We start from the raw sequence: 27731 nt of genomic DNA on the forward strand, positions 1-27731 counted from the left end.
CCTGAAGCAATCCTGCGCTTTTGCGGCCAGCTCCCAAAAAAGCGAGTTGACAAATGGAGCTCAGGGCCACTGCAATTCACAAACCTGCAGAGTTATAAATGATAACTCTCGTCCACAAATATATTGAGGGAAGGCAACGAAGAGGATTTGAAAGCAAGGCAGAATTGCAGGAAACAGATTTCAGGAGGTAGATTCGACTCGCCTTTAAAGCACATGAAAAGCGGCAAAACGTTGACAATGATGCCCTTGGCCAAAAAGGGCGTATGCGTTTTTTCCTGAATATATTCAGGAAAAAACGCATACGCCCTTTTTGGCCAACCAAGCAAGCCGGAAGTGCAAATCAGCACTACAAAGAAGTCTCGCTTGCCATCGGTCAAAAGGGCCATGCTGCCAAAAGTGTAAAAACCAGAAATTCAGGACAGGCCATGGAGACATGGGAGCCTTGCTACGCTGATGGGCAGGATGCCAATTGCCAACAGCCACTCTGGAGAAGTGTACGGTGTGTCCTGAAACATGTAATAAACACAGCTTACAGAGCATAGGGCACTTCCACTCATGGGCGTATAAATTGGGAAAACTAAAAATCAACAAGACACAGGCACCCAAAAGTTTCGGGCTGCTCTGTGTACAAGAACCTCCACTTAGGTACACCTTAAACATGCCAGGAAAGAGAAAAATGGATAAAGAAGTTGTGGTACTTAGGCACAATGGAATATCACTCAGCCATGAAATCAATGTCATAAGGCTAGTAGCAGCATGATGAGTGGATTTAGGGACGAGGATTCTAAGTGAAATAAGTCACACAGAAAAAGACACTTATCCTAAGATATCACTTATAGAGGGCATGTCAAAATCGCTACACTTGAACTGAATTACAAAACAGAACAGAGTCACATATTTAGAAGACACACTATGGCTGCTTAACGGGAAAGATGAGGTGGGGTGATGCATAAAACAAGGGTTTGAAATTAGCTCACATACCGTTCCATAAGCCAAATATGTAACAGACAAGACCTCCTCCCTGCTCAGTGAACTGGACTCAACACCCCCTATTCACCGCACAAGAATATATCTGACTAGCAAGAATCTTAAAACCTATGTATTGATATCTCTCTGGAGTTGAATCAAGAGGGTGTAAAGCGGCATAAACACAGCAGGGAAAAGCAGCTCAACCCCATTATCAAAATAAATTACTTAAAATGAACGCCATAAAACAAAGACAGTGAAAGAGAGAGAAATTCTTACAAAATCCGTTCGGAGGCTCTGATGCAACCTGGATTGACCATATCTAGACCCACAGCTGGATGAGACATAAGGCTGGACACTCTTGGGGCTGAGAGGTTTGGTGAGGTTGGGTGAGGAAACGCAGACCCTTTAAAGTAATACCGCAGGGTACCCACCCCATGGGTCCCAAATCTCCAGGTTCAAGGGCATCTTCCTACATTGAAAACGTGCATGGGAAACCCAGAAGATGGTACAGCGTGTGATCGGGAAAGGTTTCTAAAACGCACCTCATTTCTCCTCTCCTTGTGCTCGGGTTCGCCATTCCAGCCGCTTTACTAACAATCTCCCTACTTGGAGAATCAGCACCTTGAAGCTCCTGTTTCTTTCGTACAGGTTGCAATTTGTCCTGAGGATGAACGGGAAGACGGGGAACCAACGAGAGACTAGCTCTAGGTGTTGGGACAGGCACAGGTCACTCTATTTCCCCATCAGGAAGAAGAATGAAGCACAGGCTCAGCCTGCCCCCCGGAACCAGAATAGGGCCTGAAGCAATCCTGCGCTTTTGCGGCCAGCTCCCAAAAAAGCGAGTTGACAAATGGAGCTCAGGGCCACTGCAATTCACAAACCTGCAGAGTTATAAATGATAACTCTCGTCCACAAATATATTGAGGGAAGGCAACGAAGAGGATTTGAAAGCAAGGCAGAATTGCAGGAAACAGATTTCAGGAGGTAGATTCGACTCGCCTTTCAAGCACATGAAAAGCGGCCAAACGTTGACAATGATGCCCTTGGCCAAAAAGGGCGTATGCGTTTTTTCCTGAATATATTCAGGAAAAAACGCATACGCCCTTTTTGGCCAACCAAGCAAGCCTGAAGTGCCAATCAGCACTACAAAGAAGTCTCGCTTGCCATCGGTCAAAAGGGCCATGCTGCAAAAAGTGTAAAAACCAGAAATGCAAGACAGGCCATGGAGACATGGGAGCCTTGCTAGGCTGAGGGGTGGGATGTCAATTGCCAACAGCCACTCTGGAGAAGTGTACGGTGTGTCCTGAAACATGTAATAAACACAGCTTACAGAGCATAGGGCACTTCCACTCATGGGCGTATAAATTGGGAAAACTAAAAATCAACAAGACACAGGCACCCCAAAGTTTCGGGCTGCTCTGTGTACAAGAATCTCCACTTAGCTACACCTTAAGTATCCCAGGAAAGAGAAAAATGGATAAAGAAGTTGTGGTACTTAGGCACAATGGAATATCACTCAGCCATGAAATCAATGTCATAAGGCTAGTAGCAGCATGATGAGTGGATTTAGGGACGAGGATTCTAAGTGAAATAAGTCACACAGAAAAAGACAGTTATCCTAAGATATCACTTATAGAGGGCATGTCAAAATCGCTACACTTGAACTGAATTACAAAACAGAACAGAGTCACACATATAGAAGACACACTATGGCTGCTTAACGGGAAAGGTGAGGTGGGCTGATGCATAAAACAAGGGTTTGAAATTAGCTCACATACCATTCCATAAGCCAAATATGTAACAGACAAGACCTCCTCCCTGCTCAGTGAACTGGACTCAACACCCCCTATTCACCGCACAAGAATATATCTGACTAGCAAGAATCTTAAAACCTATGTATTGATATCTCTCTGGAGTTGAATCAAGAGGGTGTAAAGCGGCATAAACACAGCAGGGAAAAGCAGCTCAACCCCATTATCAAAATAAATTATTAAAATGAACCCCATAAAACAAAGACAGTGAAAGAGAGAGAAATTCTTACAAAATCCGTTCGGAGGCTCTTATGCAACCTGGATTGACCATATCTAGACCCACAGCTGGATGAGACAAAAGGATGGACAATCTTGGGGCTGAGAGGATTGGTGAGGTTGGGTGAGCAAACGCAGACCGCTTAAAGTAATACCGCGTGGTACCCACCCCATGGGTCCCAAATCTCCAGGTTCAAGGGCATCTTCCTACATCGAAAACATGCCTGGGAAACCCAGAAGATGGTACACCGTGTGATCGGGAAAGGTTTCTAAAACGCACCTCATTTCTCCTCTCCTTGTGCTCGGGTTCGCCATTCCAGCCGCTTTACTAACAATCTCCCTACTTGGAGAATCAGCACCTGGAACCTCCTGTTTGTTTTGTACAGGTTGCAATTTGTCCTGAGGATGAACGGGAAGACGGGGAACCAATGAGAGACTAGCTCTAGGTGTTGGGACAGGCACAGGTCACTCTATTTCCCCATCAGGAAGAAGAATGAAGCACAGGCTCAGCCTGCCCCCCGAAACCAGAATAGGGCCTGAAGCAATCCTGCGCTTTTGCGGCCAGCTCCCAAAAAAGCGAGTTGACAAATGGAGCTCAGGGCCACTGCAATTCACAAACCTGCAGAGTTATAAATGATAACTCTCGTCCACAAATATATTGAGGGAAGGCAACGAAGAGGATTTGAAAGCAAGGCAGAATTGCAGGAAACAGATTTCAGGAGGTAGATTCGACTCGCCTTTAAAGCACATGAAAAGCGGCAAAACGTTGACAATGATGCCCTTGGCCAAAAAGGGCGTATGCGTTTTTTCCTGAATATATTCAGGAAAAAACGCATACGCCCTTTTTGGCCAACCAAGCAAGCCGGAAGTGCAAATCAGCACTACAAAGAAGTCTCGCTTGCCATCGGTCAAAAGGGCCATGCTGCCAAAAGTGTAAAAACCAGAAATTCAGGACAGGCCATGGAGACATGGGAGCCTTGCTACGCTGATGGGCAGGATGCCAATTGCCAACAGCCACTCTGGAGAAGTGTACGGTGTGTCCTGAAACATGTAATAAACACAGCTTACAGAGCATAGGGCACTTCCACTCATGGGCGTATAAATTGGGAAAACTAAAAATCAACAAGACACAGGCACCCAAAAGTTTCGGGCTGCTCTGTGTACAAGAACCTCCACTTAGGTACACCTTAAACATGCCAGGAAAGAGAAAAATGGATAAAGAAGTTGTGGTACTTAGGCACAATGGAATATCACTCAGCCATGAAATCAATGTCATAAGGCTAGTAGCAGCATGATGAGTGGATTTAGGGACGAGGATTCTAAGTGAAATAAGTCACACAGAAAAAGACACTTATCCTAAGATATCACTTATAGAGGGCATGTCAAAATCGCTACACTTGAACTGAATTACAAAACAGAACAGAGTCACATATTTAGAAGACACACTATGGCTGCTTAACGGGAAAGATGAGGTGGGGTGATGCATAAAACAAGGGTTTGAAATTAGCTCACATACCGTTCCATAAGCCAAATATGTAACAGACAAGACCTCCTCCCTGCTCAGTGAACTGGACTCAACACCCCCTATTCACCGCACAAGAATATATCTGACTAGCAAGAATCTTAAAACCTATGTATTGATATCTCTCTGGAGTTGAATCAAGAGGGTGTAAAGCGGCATAAACACAGCAGGGAAAAGCAGCTCAACCCCATTATCAAAATAAATTACTTAAAATGAACGCCATAAAACAAAGACAGTGAAAGAGAGAGAAATTCTTACAAAATCCGTTCGGAGGCTCTGATGCAACCTGGATTGACCATATCTAGACCCACAGCTGGATGAGACATAAGGCTGGACACTCTTGGGGCTGAGAGGTTTGGTGAGGTTGGGTGAGGAAACGCAGACCCTTTAAAGTAATACCGCAGGGTACCCACCCCATGGGTCCCAAATCTCCAGGTTCAAGGGCATCTTCCTACATTGAAAACGTGCATGGGAAACCCAGAAGATGGTACAGCGTGTGATCGGGAAAGGTTTCTAAAACGCACCTCATTTCTCCTCTCCTTGTGCTCGGGTTCGCCATTCCAGCCGCTTTACTAACAATCTCCCTACTTGGAGAATCAGCACCTTGAAGCTCCTGTTTCTTTCGTACAGGTTGCAATTTGTCCTGAGGATGAACGGGAAGACGGGGAACCAACGAGAGACTAGCTCTAGGTGTTGGGACAGGCACAGGTCACTCTATTTCCCCATCAGGAAGAAGAATGAAGCACAGGCTCAGCCTGCCCCCCGGAACCAGAATAGGGCCTGAAGCAATCCTGCGCTTTTGCGGCCAGCTCCCAAAAAAGCGAGTTGACAAATGGAGCTCAGGGCCACTGCAATTCACAAACCTGCAGAGTTATAAATGATAACTCTCGTCCACAAATATATTGAGGGAAGGCAACGAAGAGGATTTGAAAGCAAGGCAGAATTGCAGGAAACAGATTTCAGGAGGTAGATTCGACTCGCCTTTAAAGCACATGAAAAGCGGCAAAACGTTGACAATGATGCCCTTGGCCAAAAAGGGCGTATGCGTTTTTTCCTGAATATATTTTCCTGAATATATTCAGGAAAAAACGCATACGCCCTTTTTGGCCAACCAAGCAAGCCGGAAGTGCAAATCAGCACTACAAAGAAGTCTCGCTTGCCATCGGTCAAAAGGGCCACGCTGCAAAAAGAGTAAACACCAGAAATGCAGGACAGGCCATGGAGACATGGGAGCCTTGCTAGGCTGAGGGGTGGGATGTCAATTGCCAACAGCCACTCTGGAGAAGTGTACGGTGTGTCCTGAAACATGTAATAAACACAGCTTACAGAGCATAGGGCACTTCCACTCATGGGCGTATAAATTGGGAAAACTAAAAATCAACAAGACACAGGCACCCCAAAGTTTCGGGCTGCTCTGTGTACAAGAATCTCCACTTAGCTACACCTTAAGTATCCCAGGAAAGAGAAAAATGGATAAAGAAGTTGTGGTACTTAGGCACAATGGAATATCACTCAGCCATGAAATCAATGTCATAAGGCTAGTAGCAGCATGATGAGTGGATTTAGGGACGAGGATTCTAAGTGAAATAAGTCACACAGAAAAAGACAGTTATCCTAAGATATCACTTATAGAGGGCATGTCAAAATCGCTACACTTGAACTGAATTACAAAACAGAACAGAGTCACACATTTAGAAGACACACTATGGCTGCTTAACGGGAAAGGTGAGGTGGGCTGATGCATAAAACAAGGGTTTGAAATTAGCTCACATACCATTCCATAAGCCAAATATGTAACAGACAAGACCTCCTCCCTGCTCAGTGAACTGGACTCAACACCCCCTATTCACCGCACAAGAATATATCTGACTAGCAAGAATCTTAAAACCTATGTATTGATATCTCTCTGGAGTTGAATCAAGAGGGTGTAAAGCGGCATAAACACAGCAGGGAAAAGCAGCTCAACCCCATTATCAAAATAAATTATTAAAATGAACCCCATAAAACAAAGACAGTGAAAGAGAGAGAAATTCTTACAAAATCCGTTCGGAGGCTCTTATGCAACCTGGATTGACCATATCTAGACCCACAGCTGGATGAGACAAAAGGATGGACAATCTTGGGGCTGAGAGGATTGGTGAGGTTGGGTGAGCAAACGCAGACCGCTTAAAGTAATACCGCGTGGTACCCACCCCATGGGTCCCAAATCTCCAGGTTCAAGGGCATCTTCCTACATCGAAAACATGCCTGGGAAACCCAGAAGATGGTACACCGTGTGATCGGGAAAGGTTTCTAAAACGCACCTCATTTCTCCTCTCCTTGTGCTCGGGTTCGCCATTCCAGCCGCTTTACTAACAATCTCCCTACTTGGAGAATCAGCACCTGGAACCTCCTGTTTGTTTCGTACAGGTTGCAATTTGTCCTGAGGATGAACGGGAAGACGGGGAACCAATGAGAGACTAGCTCTAGGTGTTGGGACAGGCACAGGTCACTCTATTTCCCCATCAGGAAGAAGAATGAAGCACAGGCTCAGCCTGCCCCCCGGAACCAGAATAGGGCCTGAAGCAATCCTGCGCTTTTGCGGCCAGCTCCCAAAAAAGCGAGTTGACAAATGGAGCTCAGGGCCACTGCAATTCACAAACCTGCAGAGTTATAAATGATAACTCTCGTCCACAAATATATTGAGGGAAGGCAACGAAGAGGATTTGAAAGCAAGGCAGAATTGCAGGAAACAGATTTCAGGAGGTAGATTCGACTCGCCTTTAAAGCACATGAAAAGCGGCAAAACGTTGACAATGATGCCCTTGGCCAAAAAGGGCGTATGCTTTTTTTCCTGAATATATTCAGGAAAAAACGCATACGCCCTTTTTGGCCAACCAAGCAAGCCGGAAGTGCAAATCAGCACTACAAAGAAGTCTCGCTTGCCATCGGTCAAAAGGGCCATGCTGCCAAAAGTGTAAAAACCAGAAATTCAGGACAGGCCATGGAGACATGGGAGCCTTGCTACGCTGATGGGCAGGATGCCAATTGCCAACAGCCACTCTGGAGAAGTGTACGGTGTGTCCTGAAACATGTAATAAACACAGCTTACAGAGCATAGGGCACTTCCACTCATGGGCGTATAAATTGGGAAAACTAAAAATCAACAAGACACAGGCACCCCAAAGTTTCGGGCTGCTCTGTGTACAAGAACCTCCACTTAGGTACACCTTAAACATGCCAGGAAAGAGAAAAATGGATAAAGAAGTTGTGGTACTTAGGCACAATGGAATATCACTCAGCCATGAAATCAATGTCATAAGGCTAGTAGCAGCATGATGAGTGGATTTAGGGACGAGGATTCTAAGTGAAATAAGTCACACAGAAAAAGACACTTATCCTAAGATATCACTTATAGAGGGCATGTCAAAATCGCTACACTTGAACTGAATTACAAAACAGAACAGAGTCACATATTTAGAAGACACACTATGGCTGCTTAACGGGAAAGATGAGGTGGGGTGATGCATAAAACAAGGGTTTGAAATTAGCTCACATACCGTTCCATAAGCCAAATATGTAACAGACAAGACCTCCTCCCTGCTCAGTGAACTGGACTCAACACCCCCTATTCACCGCACAAGAATATATCTGACTAGCAAGAATCTTAAAACCTATGTATTGATATCTCTCTGGAGTTGAATCAAGAGGGTGTAAAGCGGCATAAACACAGCAGGGAAAAGCAGCTCAACCCCATTATCAAAATAAATTACTTAAAATGAACGCCATAAAACAAAGACAGTGAAAGAGAGAGAAATTCTTACAAAATCCGTTCGGAGGCTCTGATGCAACCTGGATTGACCATATCTAGACCCACAGCTGGATGAGACATAAGGCTGGACACTCTTGGGGCTGAGAGGTTTGGTGAGGTTGGGTGAGGAAACGCAGACCCTTTAAAGTAATACCGCAGGGTACCCACCCCATGGGTCCCAAATCTCCAGGTTCAAGGGCATCTTCCTACATTGAAAACGTGCATGGGAAACCCAGAAGATGGTACAGCGTGTGATCGGGAAAGGTTTCTAAAACGCACCTCATTTCTCCTCTCCTTGTGCTCGGGTTCGCCATTCCAGCCGCTTTACTAACAATCTCCCTACTTGGAGAATCAGCACCTTGAAGCTCCTGTTTCTTTCGTACAGGTTGCAATTTGTCCTGAGGATGAACGGGAAGACGGGGAACCAACGAGAGACTAGCTCTAGGTGTTGGGACAGGCACAGGTCACTCTATTTCCCCATCAGGAAGAAGAATGAAGCACAGGCTCAGCCTGCCCCCCGGAACCAGAATAGGGCCTAAAGCAATCCTGCGCTTTTGCGGCCAGCTCCCAAAAAAGCGAGTTGACAAATGGAGCTCAGGGCCACTGCAATTCACAAACCTGCAGAGTTATAAATGATAACTCTCGTCCACAAATATATTGAGGGAAGGCAACGAAGAGGATTTGAAAGCAAGGCAGAATTGCAGGAAACAGATTTCAGGAGGTAGATTCGACTCGCCTTTAAAGCACATGAAAAGCGGCAAAACGTTGACAATGATGCCCTTGGCCAAAAAGGGCGTATGCGTTTTTTCCTGAATATATTCAGGAAAAAACGCATACGCCCTTTTTGGCCAACCAAGCAAGCCGGAAGTGCAAATCAGCACTACAAAGAAGTCTCGCTTGCCATCGGTCAAAAGGGCCACGCTGCAAAAAGAGTAAACACCAGAAATGCAGGACAGGCCATGGAGACATGGGAGCCTTGCTAGGCTGAGGGGTGGGATGTCAATTGCCAACAGCCACTCTGGAGAAGTGTACGGTGTGTCCTGAAACATGTAATAAACACAGCTTACAGAGCATAGGGCACTTCCACTCATGGGCGTATAAATTGGGAAAACTAAAAATCAACAAGACACAGGCACCCCAAAGTTTCGGGCTGCTCTGTGTACAAGAATCTCCACTTAGCTACACCTTAAGTATCCCAGGAAAGAGAAAAATGGATAAAGAAGTTGTGGTACTTAGGCACAATGGAATATCACTCAGCCATGAAATCAATGTCATAAGGCTAGTAGCAGCATGATGAGTGGATTTAGGGACGAGGATTCTAAGTGAAATAAGTCACACAGAAAAAGACAGTTATCCTAAGATATCACTTATAGAGGGCATGTCAAAATCGCTACACTTGAACTGAATTACAAAACAGAACAGAGTCACACATATAGAAGACACACTATGGCTGCTTAACGGGAAAGGTGAGGTGGGCTGATGCATAAAACAAGGGTTTGAAATTAGCTCACATACCATTCCATAAGCCAAATATGTAACAGACAAGACCTCCTCCCTGCTCAGTGAACTGGACTCAACACCCCCTATTCACCGCACAAGAATATATCTGACTAGCAAGAATCTTAAAACCTATGTATTGATATCTCTCTGGAGTTGAATCAAGAGGGTGTAAAGCGGCATAAACACAGCAGGGAAAAGCAGCTCAACCCCATTATCAAAATAAATTATTAAAATGAACCCCATAAAACAAAGACAGTGAAAGAGAGAGAAATTCTTACAAAATCCGTTCGGAGGCTCTTATGCAACCTGGATTGACCATATCTAGACCCACAGCTGGATGAGACAAAAGGCTGGACAATCTTGGGGCTGAGAGGATTGGTGAGGTTGGGTGAGCAAACGCAGACCGCTTAAAGTAATACCGCGTGGTACCCACCCCATGGGTCCCAAATCTCCAGGTTCAAGGGCATCTTCCTACATCGAAAACATGCCTGGGAAACCCAGAAGATGGTACACCGTGTGATCGGGAAAGGTTTCTAAAACGCACCTCATTTCTCCTCTCCTTGTGCTCGGGTTCGCCATTCCAGCTGCTTTACTAACAATCTCCCTACTTGGAGAATCAGCACCTGGAACCTCCTGTTTGTTTCGTACAGGTTGCAATTTGTCCTGAGGATGAACGGGAAGACGGGGAACCAATGAGAGACTAGCTCTAGGTGTTGGGACAGGCACAGGTCACTCTATTTCCCCATCAGGAAGAAGAATGAAGCACAAGCTCAGCCTGCCCCCCGGAACCAGAATAGGGCCTGAAGCAATCCTGCGCTTTTGCGGCCAGCTCCCAAAAAAGCGAGTTGACAAATGGAGCTCAGGGCCACTGCAATTCACAAACCTGCAGAGTTATAAATGATAACTCTCGTCCACAAATATATTGAGGGAAGGCAACGAAGAGGATTTGAAAGCAAGGCAGAATTGCAGGAAACAGATTTCAGGAGGTAGATTCGACTCGCCTTTAAAGCACATGAAAAGCGGCAAAACGTTGACAATGATGCCCTTGGCCAAAAAGGGCGTATGCGTTTTTTCCTGAATATATTCAGGAAAAAACGCATACGCCCTTTTTGGCCAACCAAGCAAGCCGGAAGTGCAAATCAGCACTACAAAGAAGTCTCGCTTGCCATCGGTCAAAAGGGCCATGCTGCCAAAAGTGTAAAAACCAGAAATTCAGGACAGGCCATGGAGACATGGGAGCCTTGCTACGCTGATGGGCAGGATGCCAATTGCCAACAGCCACTCTGGAGAAGTGTACGGTGTGTCCTGAAACATGTAATAAACACAGCTTACAGAGCATAGGGCACTTCCACTCATGGGCGTATAAATTGGGAAAACTAAAAATCAACAAGACACAGGCACCCAAAAGTTTCGGGCTGCTCTGTGTACAAGAACCTCCACTTAGGTACACCTTAAACATGCCAGGAAAGAGAAAAATGGATAAAGAAGTTGTGGTACTTAGGCACAATGGAATATCACTCAGCCATGAAATCAATGTCATAAGGCTAGTAGCAGCATGATGAGTGGATTTAGGGACGAGGATTCTAAGTGAAATAAGTCACACAGAAAAAGACACTTATCCTAAGATATCACTTATAGAGGGCATGTCAAAATCGCTACACTTGAACTGAATTACAAAACAGAACAGAGTCACATATTTAGAAGACACACTATGGCTGCTTAACGGGAAAGATGAGGTGGGGTGATGCATAAAACAAGGGTTTGAAATTAGCTCACATACCGTTCCATAAGCCAAATATGTAACAGACAAGACCTCCTCCCTGCTCAGTGAACTGGACTCAACACCCCCTATTCACCGCACAAGAATATATCTGACTAGCAAGAATCTTAAAACCTATGTATTGATATCTCTCTGGAGTTGAATCAAGAGGGTGTAAAGCGGCATAAACACAGCAGGGAAAAGCAGCTCAACCCCATTATCAAAATAAATTACTTAAAATGAACGCCATAAAACAAAGACAGTGAAAGAGAGAGAAATTCTTACAAAATCCGTTCGGAGGCTCTGATGCAACCTGGATTGACCATATCTAGACCCACAGCTGGATGAGACATAAGGCTGGACACTCTTGGGGCTGAGAGGTTTGGTGAGGTTGGGTGAGGAAACGCAGACCCTTTAAAGTAATACCGCAGGGTACCCACCCCATGGGTCCCAAATCTCCAGGTTCAAGGGCATCTTCCTACATTGAAAACGTGCATGGGAAACCCAGAAGATGGTACAGCGTGTGATCGGGAAAGGTTTCTAAAACGCACCTCATTTCTCCTCTCCTTGTGCTCGGGTTCGCCATTCCAGCCGCTTTACTAACAATCTCCCTACTTGGAGAATCAGCACCTTGAACCTCCTGTTTGTTTCGTACAGGTTGCAATTTGTCCTGAGGATGAACGGGAAGACGGGGAACCAACGAGAGACTAGCTCTAGGTGTTGGGACAGGCACAGGTCACTCTATTTCCCCATCAGGAAGAAGAATGAAGCACAGGCTCAGCCTGCCCCCCGGAACCAGAATAGGGCCTGAAGCAATCCTGCGCTTTTGCGGCCAGCTCCCAAAAAAGCGAGTTGACAAATGGAGCTCAGGGCCACTGCAATTCACAAACCTGCAGAGTTATAAATGATAACTCTCGTCCACAAATATATTGAGGGAAGGCAACGAAGAGGATTTGAAAGCAAGGCAGAATTGCAGGAAACAGATTTCAGGAGGTAGATTCGACTCGCCTTTAAAGCACATGAAAAGCGGCAAAACGTTGACAATGATGCCCTTGGCCAAAAAGGGCGTATGCGTTTTTTCCTGAATATATTCAGGAAAAAACGCATACGCCCTTTTTGGCCAACCAAGCAAGCCGGAAGTGCAAATCAGCACTACAAAGAAGTCTCGCTTGCCATCGGTCAAAAGGGCCATGCTGCCAAAAGTGTAAAAACCAGAAATTCAGGACAGGCCATGGAGACATGGGAGCCTTGCTACGCTGATGGGCAGGATGCCAATTGCCAACAGCCACTCTGGAGAAGTGTACGGTGTGTCCTGAAACATGTAATAAACACAGCTTACAGAGCATAGGGCACTTCCACTCATGGGCGTATAAATTGGGAAAACTAAAAATCAACAAGACACAGGCACCCCAAAGTTTAGGGCTGCTCTGTGTACAAGAACCTCCACTTAGGTACACCTTAAACATGCCAGGAAAGAGAAAAATGGATAAAGAAGTTGTGGTACTTAGGCACAATGGAATATCACTCAGCCATGAAATCAATGTCATAAGGCTAGTAGCAGCATGATGAGTGGATTTAGGGACGAGGATTCTAAGTGAAATAAGTCACACAGAAAAAGACACTTATCCTAAGATATCACTTATAGAGGGCATGTCAAAATCGCTACACTTGAAGTGAATTACAAAACAGAACAGAGTCACATATTTAGAAGACACACTATGGCTGCTTAAAGGGAAAGGTGAGGTGGGCTGATGCATAAAACAAGGGTTTGAAATTAGCTCACATACCGTTCCATAAGCCAAATATGTAACAGACAAGACCTCCTCCCTGCTCAGTGAACTGGACTCAACACCCCCTATTCACCGCACAAGAATATATCTGACTAGCAAGAATCTTAAAACCTATGTATTGATATCTCTCTGGAGTTGAATCAAGAGGGTGTAAAGCGGCATAAACACAGCAGGGAAAAGCAGCTCAACCCCATTATCAAAATAAATTACTTAAAATGAACGCCATAAAACAAAGACAGTGAAAGAGAGAGAAATTCTTACAAAATCCGTTCGGAGGCTCTGATGCAACCTGCATTGACCATATCTAGACCCACAGCTGGATGAGACATAAGGCTGGACACTCTTGGGGCTGAGAGGTTTGGTGAGGTTGGGTGAGGAAACGCAGACCGCTTAAAGTAATACCGCGGGGTACCCACCCCATGGGTCCCAAATCTCCAGGTTCAAGGGCATCTTCCTACATTGAAAACGTGCATGGGAAACCCAGAAGATGGTACAGCGTGTGATCGGGAAAGGTTTCTAAAACGCACCTCATTTCTCCTCTCCTTGTGCTCGGGTTCGCCATTCCAGCCGCTTTACTAACAATCTCCCTACTTGGAGAATCAGCACCTTGAAGCTCCTGTTTCTTTCGTACAGGTTGCAATTTGTCCTGAGGATGAACGGGAAGAGGGGGAACCAACGAGAGACTAGCTCTAGGTGTTGGGACAGGCACAGGTCACTCTATTTCCCCATCAGGAAGAAGAATGAAGCACAGGCTCAGCCTGCCCCCCGGAACCAGAATAGGGCCTGAAGCAATCCTGCGCTTTTGCGGCCAGCTCCCAAAAAAGCGAGTTGACAAATGGAGCTCAGGGCCACTGCAATTCACAAACCTGCAGAGTTATAAATGATAACTCTCGTCCACAAATATATTGAGGGAAGGCAACGAAGAGGATTTGAAAGCAAGGCAGAATTGCAGGAAACAGATTTCAGGAGGTAGATTCGACTCGCCTTTAAAGCACATGAAAAGCGGCAAAACGTTGACAATGATGCCCTTGGCCAAAAAGGGCGTATGCGTTTTTTCCTGAATATATTCAGGAAAAAACGCATACGCCCTTTTTGGCCAACCAAGCAAGCCGGAAGTGCAAATCAGCACTACAAAGAAGTCTCGCTTGCCATCGGTCAAAAGGGCCACGCTGCAAAAAGAGTAAACACCAGAAATGCAGGACAGGCCAGGGAGATATGGGAGCCTTGCTAGGCTGAGGGGTGGAATGTCAATTGCCAACAGCCACTCTGGAGAAGTGTACGGTGTGTCCTGAAACATGTAATAAACACAGATTACAGAGCATAGGGCACTTCCACTCATGGGCGTATAAATTGGGAAAACTAAAAATCAACAAGACACAGGCACCCAAAAGTTTCGGGCTGCTCTGTGTACAAGAATCTCCACTTAGCTACACCTTAAGTATCCCAGGAAAGAGAAAAATGGATAAAGAAGTTGTGGTACTTAGGCACAATGGAATATCACTCAGCCATGAAATCAATGTCATAAGGCTAGTAGCAGCATGATGAGTGGATTTAGGGACGAGGATTCTAAGTGAAATAAGTCACACAGAAAAAGACACTTATCCTAAGATATCACTTATAGAGGGCATGTCAAAATCGCTACACTTGAACTGAATTACAAAACAGAACAGAGTCACACATTTAGAAGACACACTATGGCTGCTTAACGGGAAAGGTGAGGTGGGCTGATGCATAAAACAAGGGTTTGAAATTAGCTCACATACTGTTCCATAAGCCAAATATGTAACAGACAAGACCTCCTCCCTGCTCAGTGAACTGGACTCAACACCCCCTATTCACCGCACAAGAATATATCTGACTAGCAAGAATCTTAAAACCTATGTATTGATATCTCTCTGGAGTTGAATCAAGAGGGTGTAAAGCGGCATAAACACAGCAGGGAAAAGCAGCTCAACCCCATTATCAAAATAAATTACTTAAAATGAACCCCATAAAACAAAGACAGTGAAAGAGAGAGAAATTCTTACAAAATCCGTTCGGGGGCTCTTATGCAACCTGGATTGACCATATCTAGACCCACAGCTGGATGAGACAAAAGGCTGGACAATCTTGGGGCTGAGAGGATTGGTGAGGTTGGGTGAGCAAACGCAGACCGCTTAAAGTAATACCGCGTGGTACCCACCCCAAGGGTCCCAAATCTCCAGGTTCAAGGGCATCTTCCTACATCGAAAACATGCCTGGGAAACCCAGAAGATGGTACACCGTGTGATCGGGAAAGGTTTCCAAAACGCACCTCATTTCTCCTCTCCTTGTGCTCGGGTTCGCCATTCCAGCCGCTTTACTAACAATCTCCCTACTTGGAGAATCAGCACCTGGAACCTCCTGTTTGTTTCGTACAGGTTGCAATTTGTCCTGAGGATGAACGGGAAGACGGGGAACCAATGAGAGACTAGCTCTAGGTGTTGGGACAGGCACAGGTCACTCTATTTCCCCATAAGGAAGAAGAAGGAAGCACAGGCTCAGCCTGCCCCCCGGAACCAGAATAGGGCCTGAAGCAATCCTGCGCTTTTGCGGCCAGCTCCCAAAAAAGCGAGTTGACAAATGGAGCTCAGGGCCACTGCAATTCACAAACCTGCAGAGTTATAAATGATAACTCTCATCCACAAATATATTGAGGGAAGGCAACGAAGAGGATTTGAAAGCAAGGCAGAATTGCAGGAAACAGATTTCAGGAGGTAGATTCGACTCGCCTTTAAAGCACATGAAAAGCAGCAAAACGTTGACAATGATGCCCTTGGCCAAAAAGGGCGTATGCGTTTTTTCCTGAATATATTCAGGAAAAAACACATACGCCCTTTTTGGCCAACCAAGCAAGCCGGAAGTGCAAATCAGCACTACAAAGAAGTCTCGCTTGCCATCGGTCAAAAGGGCCATGCTGCCAAAAGTGTAAAAACCAGAAATTCAGGACAGGCCATGGAGACATGGGAGCCTTGCTACGCTGATGGGCAGGATGCCAATTGCCAACAGCCACTCTGGAGAAGTGTACGGTGTGTCCTGAAACATGTAATAAACACAGCTTACAGAGCATAGGGCACTTCCACTCATGGGCGTATAAATTGGGAAAACTAAAAATCAACAAGACACAGGCACCCAAAAGTTTTGGGCTGCTCTGTGTACAAGAACCTCCACTTAGGTACACCTTAAACATGCCAGGAAAGAGAAAAATGGATAAAGAAGTTGTGGTACTTAGGCACAATGGAATATCACTCAGCCATGAAATCAATGTCATAAGGCTAGTAGCAGCATGATGAGTGGATTTAGGGACGAGGATTCTAAGTGAAATAAGTCACACAGAAAAAGACACTTATCCTAAGATATCACTTATAGAGGGCATGTCGAAATCGCTACACTTGAAGTGAATTACAAAACAGAACAGAGTCACATATTTAGAAGACACACTATGGCTGCTTAACGGGAAAGGTGAGGTGGGGTGATGCATAAAACAAGGGTTTGAAATTAGCTCACATACCGTTCCATAAGCCAAATATGTAACAGACAAGACCTCCTCCCTGCTCAGTGAACTGGACTCAACGCCCCCTATTCACCGCACAAGAATATATCTGACTAGCAAGAATCTTAATACCTATGTATTGATATCTCTCTGGAGTTGAATCAAGAGGGTGTAAAGCGGCATAAACACAGCAGGGAAAAGCAGCTCAACCCCATTATGAAAATAAATTACTTAAAATGAACGCCATAAAACAAAGACAGTGAAAGAGAGAGAAATTCTTACAAAATCCGTTCGGAGGCTCTGATGCAACCTGGATTGACCATATCTAGACCCACAGCTGGATGAGACATAAGGCTGGACACTCTTGGGGCTGAGAGGTTTGGTGAGGTTGGGTGAGGAAACGCAGACCCTTTAAAGTAATACCGCGGGGTACCCACCCCATGGGTCCCAAATCTCCAGGTTCAAGGGCATCTTCCTACATTGAAAACGTGCATGGGAAACCCAGAAGATGGTACAGCGTGTGATCGGGAAAGGTTTCTAAAACGCACCTCATTTCTCCTCTCCTTGTGCTCGGGTTCGCCATTCCAGCCGCTTTACTAACAATCTCCCTACTTGGAGAATCAGCACCTTGAAGCTCCTGTTTCTTTCGTACAGGTTGCAATTTGTCCTGAGGATGAACGGGAAGAGGGGGAACCAACGAGAGACTAGCTCTAGGTGTTGGGACAGGCACAGGTCACTCTATTTCCCCATCAGGAAGAAGAATGAAGCACAGGCTCAGCCTGCCCCCCGGAACCAGAATAGGGCCTGAAGCAATCCTGCGCTTTTGCGGCCAGCTCCCAAAAAAGCGAGTTGACAAATGGAGCTCAGGGCCACTGCAATTCACAAACCTGCAGAGTTATAAATGATAACTCTCGTCCACAAATATATTGAGGGAAGGCAACGAAGAGGATTTGAAAGCAAGGCAGAATTGCAGGAAACAGATTTCAGGAGGTAGATTCGACTCGCCTTTAAAGCACATGAAAAGCGGCAAAACGTTGACAATGATGCCCTTGGCCAAAAAGGGCGTATGCGTTTTTTCCTGAATATATTCAGGAAAAAACGCATACGCCCTTTTTGGCCAACCAAGCAAGCCGGAAGTGCAAATCAGCACTACAAAGAAGTCTCGCTTGCCATCGGTCAAAAGGGCCATGCTGCCAAAAGTGTAAAAACCAGAAATTCAGGACAGGCCATGGAGACATGGGAGCCTTGCTACGCTGATGGGCATGATGCCAATTGCCAACAGCCACTCTGGAGAAGTGTACGGTGTGTCCTGAAACATGTAATAAACACAGCTTACAGAGCATAGGGCACTTCCACTCATGGGCGTATAAATTGGGAAAACTAAAAATCAACAAGACACAGGCACCCCAAAGTTTAGGGCTGCTCTGTGTACAAGAACCTCCACTTAGGTACACCTTAAACATGCCAGGAAAGAGAAAAATGGATAAAGAAGTTGTGGTACTTAGGCACAATGGAATATCACTCAGCCATGAAATCAATGTCATAAGGCTAGTAGCAGCATGATGAGTGGATTTAGGGACGAGGATTCTAAGTGAAATAAGTCACACAGAAAAAGACACTTATCCTAAGATATCACTTATAGAGGGCATGTCAAAATCGCTACACTTGAAGTGAATTACAAAACAGAACAGAGTCACATATTTAGAAGACACACTATGGCTGCTTAAAGGGAAAGGTGAGGTGGGCTGATGCATAAAACAAGGGTTTGAAATTAGCTCACATACCGTTCCATAAGCCAAATATGTAACAGACAAGACCTCCTCCCTGCTCAGTGAACTGGACTCAACACCCCCTATTCACCGCACAAGAATATATCTGACTAGCAAGAATCTTAAAACCTATGTATTGATATCTCTCTGGAGTTGAATCAAGAGGGTGTAAAGCGGCATAAACACAGCAGGGAAAAGCAGCTCAACCCCATTATCAAAATAAATTACTTAAAATGAACGCCATAAAACAAAGACAGTGAAAGAGAGAGAAATTCTTACAAAATCCGTTCGGAGGCTCTGATGCAACCTGCATTGACCATATCTAGACCCACAGCTGGATGAGACATAAGGCTGGACACTCTTGGGGCTGAGAGGTTTGGTGAGGTTGGGTGAGGAAACGCAGACCCTTTAAAGTAATACCGCGGGGTACCCACCCCATGGGTCCCAAATCTCCAGGTTCAAGGGCATCTTCCTACATTGAAAACGTGCATGGGAAACCCAGAAGATGGTACAGCGTGTGATCGGGAAAGGTTTCTAAAACGCACCTCATTTCTCCTCTCCTTGTGCTCGGGTTCGCCATTCCAGCCGCTTTACTAACAATCTCCCTACTTGGAGAATCAGCACCTTGAAGCTCCTGTTTCTTTCGTACAGGTTGCAATTTGTCCTGAGGATGAACAGGAAGAGGGGGAACCAACGAGAGACTAGCTCTAGGTGTTGGGACAGGCACAGGTCACTCTATTTCCCCATCAGGAAGAAGAATGAAGCACAGGCTCAGCCTGCCCCCCGGAACCAGAATAGGGCCTGAAGCAATCCTGCGCTTTTGCGGCCAGCTCCCAAAAAAGCGAGTTGACAAATGGAGCTCAGGGCCACTGCAATTCACAAACCTGCAGAGTTATAAATGATAACTCTCGTCCACAAATATATTGAGGGAAGGCAACGAAGAGGATTTGAAAGCAAGGCAGAATTGCAGGAAACAGATTTCAGGAGGTAGATTCGACTCGCCTTTAAAGCACATGAAAAGCGGCAAAACGTTGACAATGATGCCCTTGGCCAAAAAGGGCGTATGCGTTTTTTCCTGAATATATTCAGGAAAAAACGCATACGCCCTTTTTGGCCAACCAAGCAAGCCGGAAGTGCAAATCAGCACTACAAAGAAGTCTCGCTTGCCATCGGTCAAAAGGGCCACGCTGCAAAAAGAGTAAACACCAGAAATGCAGGACAGGCCAGGGAGATATGGGAGCCTTGCTAGGCTGAGGGGTGGAATGTCAATTGCCAACAGCCACTCTGGAGAAGTGTACGGTGTGTCCTGAAACATGTAATAAACACAGATTACAGAGCATAGGGCACTTCCACTCATGGGCGTATAAATTGGGAAAACTAAAAATCAACAAGACACAGGCACCCAAAAGTTTCGGGCTGCTCTGTGTACAAGAATCTCCACTTAGCTACACCTTAAGTATCCCAGGAAAGAGAAAAATGGATAAAGAAGTTGTGGTACTTAGGCACAATGGAATATCACTCAGCCATGAAATCAATGTCATAAGGCTAGTAGCAGCATGATGAGTGGATTTAGGGACGAGGATTCTAAGTGAAATAAGTCACACAGAAAAAGACACTTATCCTAAGATATCACTTATAGAGGGCATGTCAAAATCGCTACACTTGAACTGAATTACAAAACAGAACAGAGTCACACATTTAGAAGACACACTATGGCTGCTTAACGGGAAAGGTGAGGTGGGCTGATGCATAAAACAAGGGTTTGAAATTAGCTCACATACTGTTCCATAAGCCAAATATGTAACAGACAAGACCTCCTCCCTGCTCAGTGAACTGGACTCAACACCCCCTATTCACCGCACAAGAATATATCTGACTAGCAAGAATCTTAAAACCTATGTATTGATATCTCTCTGGAGTTGAATCAAGAGGGTGTAAAGCGGCATAAACACAGCAGGGAAAAGCAGCTCAACCCCATTATCAAAATAAATTACTTAAAATGAACCCCATAAAACAAAGACAGTGAAAGAGAGAGAAATTCTTACAAAATCCATTCGGGGGCTCTTATGCAACCTGGATTGACCATATCTAGACCCACAGCTGGATGAGACAAAAGGCTGGACAATCTTGGGGCTGAGAGGATTGGTGAGGTTGGGTGAGCAAACGCAGACCGCTTAAAGTAATACCGCGTGGTACCCACCCCAAGGGTCCCAAATCTCCAGGTTCAAGGGCATCTTCCTACATCGAAAACATGCCTGGGAAACCCAGAAGATGGTACACCGTGTGATCGGGAAAGGTTTCTAAAACGCACCTCATTTCTCCTCTCCTTGTGCTCGGGTTCGCCATTCCAGCCGCTTTACTAACAATCTCCCTACTTGGAGAATCAGCACCTGGAACCTCCTGTTTGTTTCGTACAGGTTGCAATTTGTCCTGAGGATGAACGGGAAGACGGGGAACCAATGAGAGACTAGCTCTAGGTGTTGGGACAGGCACAGGTCACTCTATTTCCCCATAAGGAAGAAGAAGGAAGCACAGGCTCAGCCTGCCCCCCGGAACCAGAATAGGGCCTGAAGCAATCCTGCGCTTTTGCGGCCAGCTCCCAAAAAAGCGAGTTGACAAATGGAGCTCAGGGCCACTGCAATTCACAAACCTGCAGAGTTATAAATGATAACTCTCATCCACAAATATATTGAGGGAAGGCAACGAAGAGGATTTGAAAGCAAGGCAGAATTGCAGGAAACAGATTTCAGGAGGTAGATTCGACTCGCCTTTAAAGCACATGAAAAGCAGCAAAACGTTGACAATGATGCCCTTGGCCAAAAAGGGCGTATGCGTTTTTTCCTGAATATATTCAGGAAAAAACGCATACGCCCTTTTTGGCCAACCAAGCAAGCCGGAAGTGCAAATCAGCACTACAAAGAAGTCTCGCTTGCCATCGTTCAAAAGGGCCATGCTGCCAAAAGTGTAAAAACCAGAAATTCAGTACAGGCCATGGAGACATGGGAGCCTTGCTACGCTGATGGGCAGGATGCCAATTGCCAACAGCCACTCTGGAGAAGTGTACGGTGTGTCCTGAAACATGTAATAAACACAGCTTTCATAGCATAGGGCACTTCCACTCATGGGCGTATAAATTGGGAAAACTAAAAATCAACAAGACACAGGCACCCAAAAGTTTTGGGCTGCTCTGTGTACAAGAACCTCCACTTAGGTACACCTTAAACATGCCAGGAAAGAGAAAAATGGATAAAGAAGTTGTGGTACTTAGGCACAATGGAATATCACTCAGCCATGAAATCAATGTCATAAGGCTAGTAGCAGCATGATGAGTGGATTTAGGGACGAGGATTCTAAGTGAAATAAGTCACACAGAAAAAGACACTTATCCTAAGATATCACTTATAGAGGGCATGTCGAAATCGCTACACTTGAAGTGAATTACAAAACAGAACAGAGTCACATATTTAGAAGACACACTATGGCTGCTTAACGGGAAAGGTGAGGTGGGGTGATGCATAAAACAAGGGTTTGAAATTAGCTCACATACCGTTCCATAAGCCAAATATGTAACAGACAAGACCTCCTCCCTGCTCAGTGAACTGGACTCAACACCCCCTATTCACCGCACAAGAATATATCTGACTAGCAAGAATCTTAAAACCTATGTATTGATATCTCTCTGGAGTTGAATCAAGAGGGTGTAAAGCGGCATAAACACAGCAGGGAAAAGCAGCTCAACCCCATTATCAAAATAAATTACTTAAAATGAACGCCATAAAACAAAGACAGTGAAAGAGAGAGAAATTCTTACAAAATCCGTTCGGGGGCTCTTATGCAACCTGGATTGACCATATCTAGACCCACAGCTGGATGAGACATAAGGCTGGACAATCTTGGGGCTGAGAGGATTGGTGAGGTTGGGTGAGCAAACGCAGACCGCTTAAAGTAATACCGCGTGGTACCCACCCCATGGGTCCCAAATCTCCAGGTTCAAGTGCATCTTCCTACATTGAAAACGTGCATGGGAAACCCAGAAGATGGTACAGCGTGTGATCGGGAAAGGTTTCTAAAACGCACCTCATTTCTCCTCTCCTTGTGCTCGGGTTCGCCATTCCAGCCGCTTTACTAACAATCTCCCTACTTGGAGAATCAGCACCTTGAAGCTCCTGTTTCTTTCGTACAGGTTGCAATTTGTCCTGAGGATGAACGGGAAGAGGGGGAACCAACGAGAGACTAGCTCTAGGTGTTGGGACAGGCACAGGTCACTCTATTTCCCCATCAGGAAGAAGAATGAAGCACAGGCTCAGCCTGCCCCCCGGAACCAGAATAGGGCCTGAAGCAATCCTGCGCTTTTGCGGCCAGCTCCCAAAAAAGCGAGTTGACAAATGGAGCTCAGGGCCACTGCAATTCACAAACCTGCAGAGTTATAAATGATAACTCTCGTCCACAAATATATTGAGGGAAGGCAACGAAGAGGATTTGAAAGCAAGGCAGAATTGCAGGAAACAGATTTCAGGAGGTAGATTCGACTCGCCTTTAAAGCACATGAAAAGCGGCAAAACGTTGACAATGATGCCCTTGGCCAAAAAGGGCGTATGCGTTTTTTCCTGAATATATTCAGGAAAAAACGCATACGCCCTTTTTGGCCAACCAAGCAAGCCGGAAGTGCAAATCAGCACTACAAAGAAGTCTCGCTTGCCATCGGTCAAAAGGGCCATGCTGCCAAAAGTGTAAAAACCAGAAATTCAGGACAGGCCATGGAAACATGGGAGCCTTGCTACGCTGATGGGCAGGATGCCAATTGCCAACAGCCACTCTGGAGAAGTGTACGGTGTGTCCTGAAACATGTAATAAACACAGCTTACAGAGCATAGGGCACTTCCACTCATGGGCGTATAAATTGGGAAAACTAAAAATCAACAAGACACAGGCACCCCAAAGTTTAGGGCTGCTCTGTGTACAAGAACCTCCACTTAGGTACACCTTAAACATGCCAGGAAAGAGAAAAATGGATAAAGAAGTTGTGGTACTTAGGCACAATGGAATATCACTCAGCCATGAAATCAATGTCATAAGGCTAGTAGCAGCATGATGAGTGGATTTAGGGACGAGGATTCTAAGTGAAATAAGTCACACAGAAAAAGACAGTTATCCTAAGATATCACTTATAGAGGGCATGTCAAAATCGCTACACTTGAAGTGAATTACAAAACAGAACAGAGTCACATATTTAGAAGACACACTATGGCTGCTTAACGGGAAAGGTGAGGTGGGGTGATGCATAAAACAAGGGTTTGAAATTAGCTCACATACCGTTCCATAAGCCAAATATGTAACAGACAAGACCTCCTCCCTGCTCAGTGAACTGGACTCAACACCCCCTATTCACCGCACAAGAATATATCTGACTAGCAAGAATCTTAAAACCTCTGTATTGATATCTCTCTGGAGTTGAATCAAGAGGGTGTAAAGTGGCATAAACACAGCAGGGAAAAGCAGCTCAACCCCATTATCAAAATAAATTACTTAAAATGAACGCCATAAAACAAAGACAGTGAAACAGAGAGAAATTCTTACAAAATCCGTTCGGAGGTTCTGATGCAACCTGGATTGACCATATCTAGACCCACAGCTGGATGAGACATAAGGCTGGACACTCTTGGGGCTGAGAGGTTTGGTGAGGTTGGGTGAGGAAACGCAGACCCTTTAAAGTAATACCGCGGGGTACCCACCCCATGGGTCCCAAATCTCCAGGTTCAAAGGCATCTTCCTACATTGAAAACGTGCATGGGAAACCCAGAAGATGGTACAGCGTGTGATCGGGAAAGGTTTCTAAAACGCACCTCATTTCTCCTCTCCTTGTGCTCGGGTTCGCCATTCCAGCTGCTTTACTATCAATCTCCCTACTTGGAGAATCAGCACCTTGAAGCTCCTGTTTGTTTCGTACAGGTTGCAATTTGTCCTGAGGATGAACGGGAAGAGGGGGAACCAACGAGAGTAGCTCTAGGTGTTGGGACAGGCACAGGTCACTCTATTTCCCCATCAGGAAGAAGAATGAAGCACAGGCTCAGCCTGCCCCCCGGAACCAGAATAGGGCCTGAAGCAATCCTGTGCTTTTGCGGCCAGCTCCCAAAAAAGCGAGTTGACAAATGGAGCTCAGGGCCACTGCAATTCACAAACCTGCAGAGTTATAAATGATAACTCTCGTTCACAAATATATTGAGGGAAGGCAACGAAGAGGTTTTGAAAGCAAGGCAGAATTGCAGGAAACAGATTTCAGGAGGTAGATTCGACTCGCCTTTAAAGCACATGAAAAGCAGCAAAACGTTGACAATGATGCCCTTGGCCAAAAAGGGCGTATGCGTTTTTTCCTGAATATATTCAGGAAAAAACGCATACGCCCTTTTTGGCCAACCAAGCAAGCCGGAAGTGCAAATCAGCACTACAAAGAAGTCTCGCTTGCCATCGGTCAAAAGGGCCACGCTGCAAAAAGAGTAAACACCAGAAATGCAGGACAGGCCATGGAGACATGGGAGCCTTGCTAGGCTGAGGGGTGGGATGTCAATTGCCAACAGCCACTCTGGAGAAGTGTACGGTGTGTCCTGAAACATGTAATAAACACAGCTTACAGAGCATAGGGCACTTCCACTCATGGGTGTATAAATTGGGAAAACTAAAAATCAACAAGACACAGGCACCCCAAAGTTTCGGGCTGCTCTGTGTACAAGAACCTCCACTTAGCTACACCTTAAGTATCCCAGGAAAGAGAAAAATGGATAAAGAAGTTGTGGTACTTAGGCACAATGGAATATCACTCAGCCATGAAATCAATGTCATAAGGCTAGTAGCAGCATGATGAGTGGATTTAGGGACGAGGATTCTAAGTGAAATAAGTCACACAGAAAAAGACTCTTATCCTAAGATATCACTTATAGAGGGCATGTCGAAATCGCTACACTTGAACTGAATTACAAAACAGAACAGAGTCACACATTTAGAAGACACACTATGGCTGCTTAACGGGAAAGGTGAGGTGGGCTGATGCATAAAACAAGGGTTTGAAATTAGCTCACATACCATTCCATAAGCCAAATATGTAACAGACAAGACCTCCTCCCTGCTCAGTGAACTGGACTCAACACCCCCTATTCACCGCACAAGAATATATCTGACTAGCAAGACTCTTGAAACCTATGTATTGATATCTCTCTGGACTTGAATCAAGAGGGTGTAAAGCGGCATAAACACAGCAGGGAAAAGCATCTCAACCCCATTAGCAAAATAAATTACTTAAAATGAACGCCATAAAACAAAGACAGTGAAAGAGAGAGAAATTCTTACAAAATCCGTTCGGAGGCTCTGATGCAACCTGGATTGACCATATCTAGACCCACAGCTGGATGAGACATAAGGCTGGACACTCTTGGGGCTGAGAGGTTTGGTGAGGTTGGGTGAGGAAACGCAGACCCTTTAAAGTAATACCGCGGGGTACCCACCCCATGGGTCCCAAATCTCCAGGTTCAAGGGCATCTTCCTACATTGAAAACGTGCATGGGAAACCCAGAAGATGGTACAGCGTGTGATCGGGAAAGGTTTCTAAAACGCACTTCATTTCTCCTCTCCTTGTGCTGGGGTTCGCCATTCCAGCCGCTTTACTAACAATCTCCCTACCTGGAGAATCAGCACCTGGAACCTCCTGTTTCTTTCGTACAGGTTGCAATTTGTCCTGAGGATGAACGGGAAGAGGGGGAACCAACGAGAGACTAGCTCTAGGTGTTGGGAAAGGCACAGGTCACTCTATTTCCCCATCAGGAAGAAGAATGAAGCACAGGCTCAGCCTGCCCCCCGGAACCAGAATAGGGCCTGAAGCAATCCTGCGCTTTTGCGGCCAGCTCCCAAAAAAGCGAGTTGACAAATGGAGCTCAGGGCCACTGCAATTCACAAACCTGCAGAGTTATAAATGATAACTCTCGTCCACAAATATATTGAGGGAAGGCAACGAAGAGGATTTGAAAGCAAGGCAGAATTGCAGGAAACAGATTTCAGGAGGTAGATTCGACTCGCCTTTAAAGCACATGAAAAGCGGCAAAACGTTGACAATGATGCCCTTGGCCAAAAAGGGCGTATGCGTTTTTTCCTGAATATATTTTCCTGAATATATTCAGGAAAAAACGCATACGCCCTTTTTGGCCAACCAAGCAAGCCGGAAGTGCAAATCAGCACTACAAAGAAGTCTCGCTTGCCATCGGTCAAAAGGGCCACGCTGCAAAAAGAGTAAACACCAGAAATGCAGGACAGGCCATGGAGACATGGGAGCCTTGCTAGGCTGAGGGGTGGGATGTCAATTGCCAACAGCCACTCTGGAGAAGTGTACGGTGTGTCCTGAAACATGTAATAAACACAGCTTACAGAGCATAGGGCACTTCCACTCATGGGCGTATAAATTGGGAAAACTAAAAATCAACAAGACACAGGCACCCCAAAGTTTCGGGCTGCTCTGTGAACAAGAACCTCCACTTAGGTACACCTTAAACATGCCAGGAAAGAGAAAAATGGATAAAGAAGTTGTGGTACTTAGGCACAATGGAATATCACTCAGCCATGAAATCAATGTCATAAGGCTAGTAGCAGCATGATGAGTGGATTTAGGGACGAGGATTCTAAGTGAAATAAGTCACACAGAAAAAGACAGTTATCCTAAGATATCACTTATAGAGGGCATGTCAAAATCGCTACACTTGAACTGAATTACAAAACAGAACAGAGTCACACATTTAGAAGACACACTATGGCTGCTTAACGGGAAAGGTGAGGTGGGCTGATGCATAAAACAAGGGTTTGAAATTAGCTCATATACCATTCCATAAGCCAAATATGTAACAGACAAGACCTCCTCCCTGCTCAGTGAACTGGACTCAACACCCCCTATTCACCGCACAAGAATATATCTGACTAGCAAGAATCTTAAAACCTATGTATTGATATCTCTCTGGAGTTGAATCAGGAGGGTGTAAAGCGGCATAAACACAGCAGGGAAAAGCAGCTCAACCCCATTATCAAAATAAATTACTTAAAATGAACCCCATAAAACAAA

This window comes from Eubalaena glacialis, chromosome 1, assembly GCF_028564815.1.
Source record: "Eubalaena glacialis isolate mEubGla1 chromosome 1, mEubGla1.1.hap2.+ XY, whole genome shotgun sequence".
Classification (NCBI taxonomy): Eukaryota; Metazoa; Chordata; class Mammalia; order Artiodactyla; family Balaenidae; genus Eubalaena; species Eubalaena glacialis.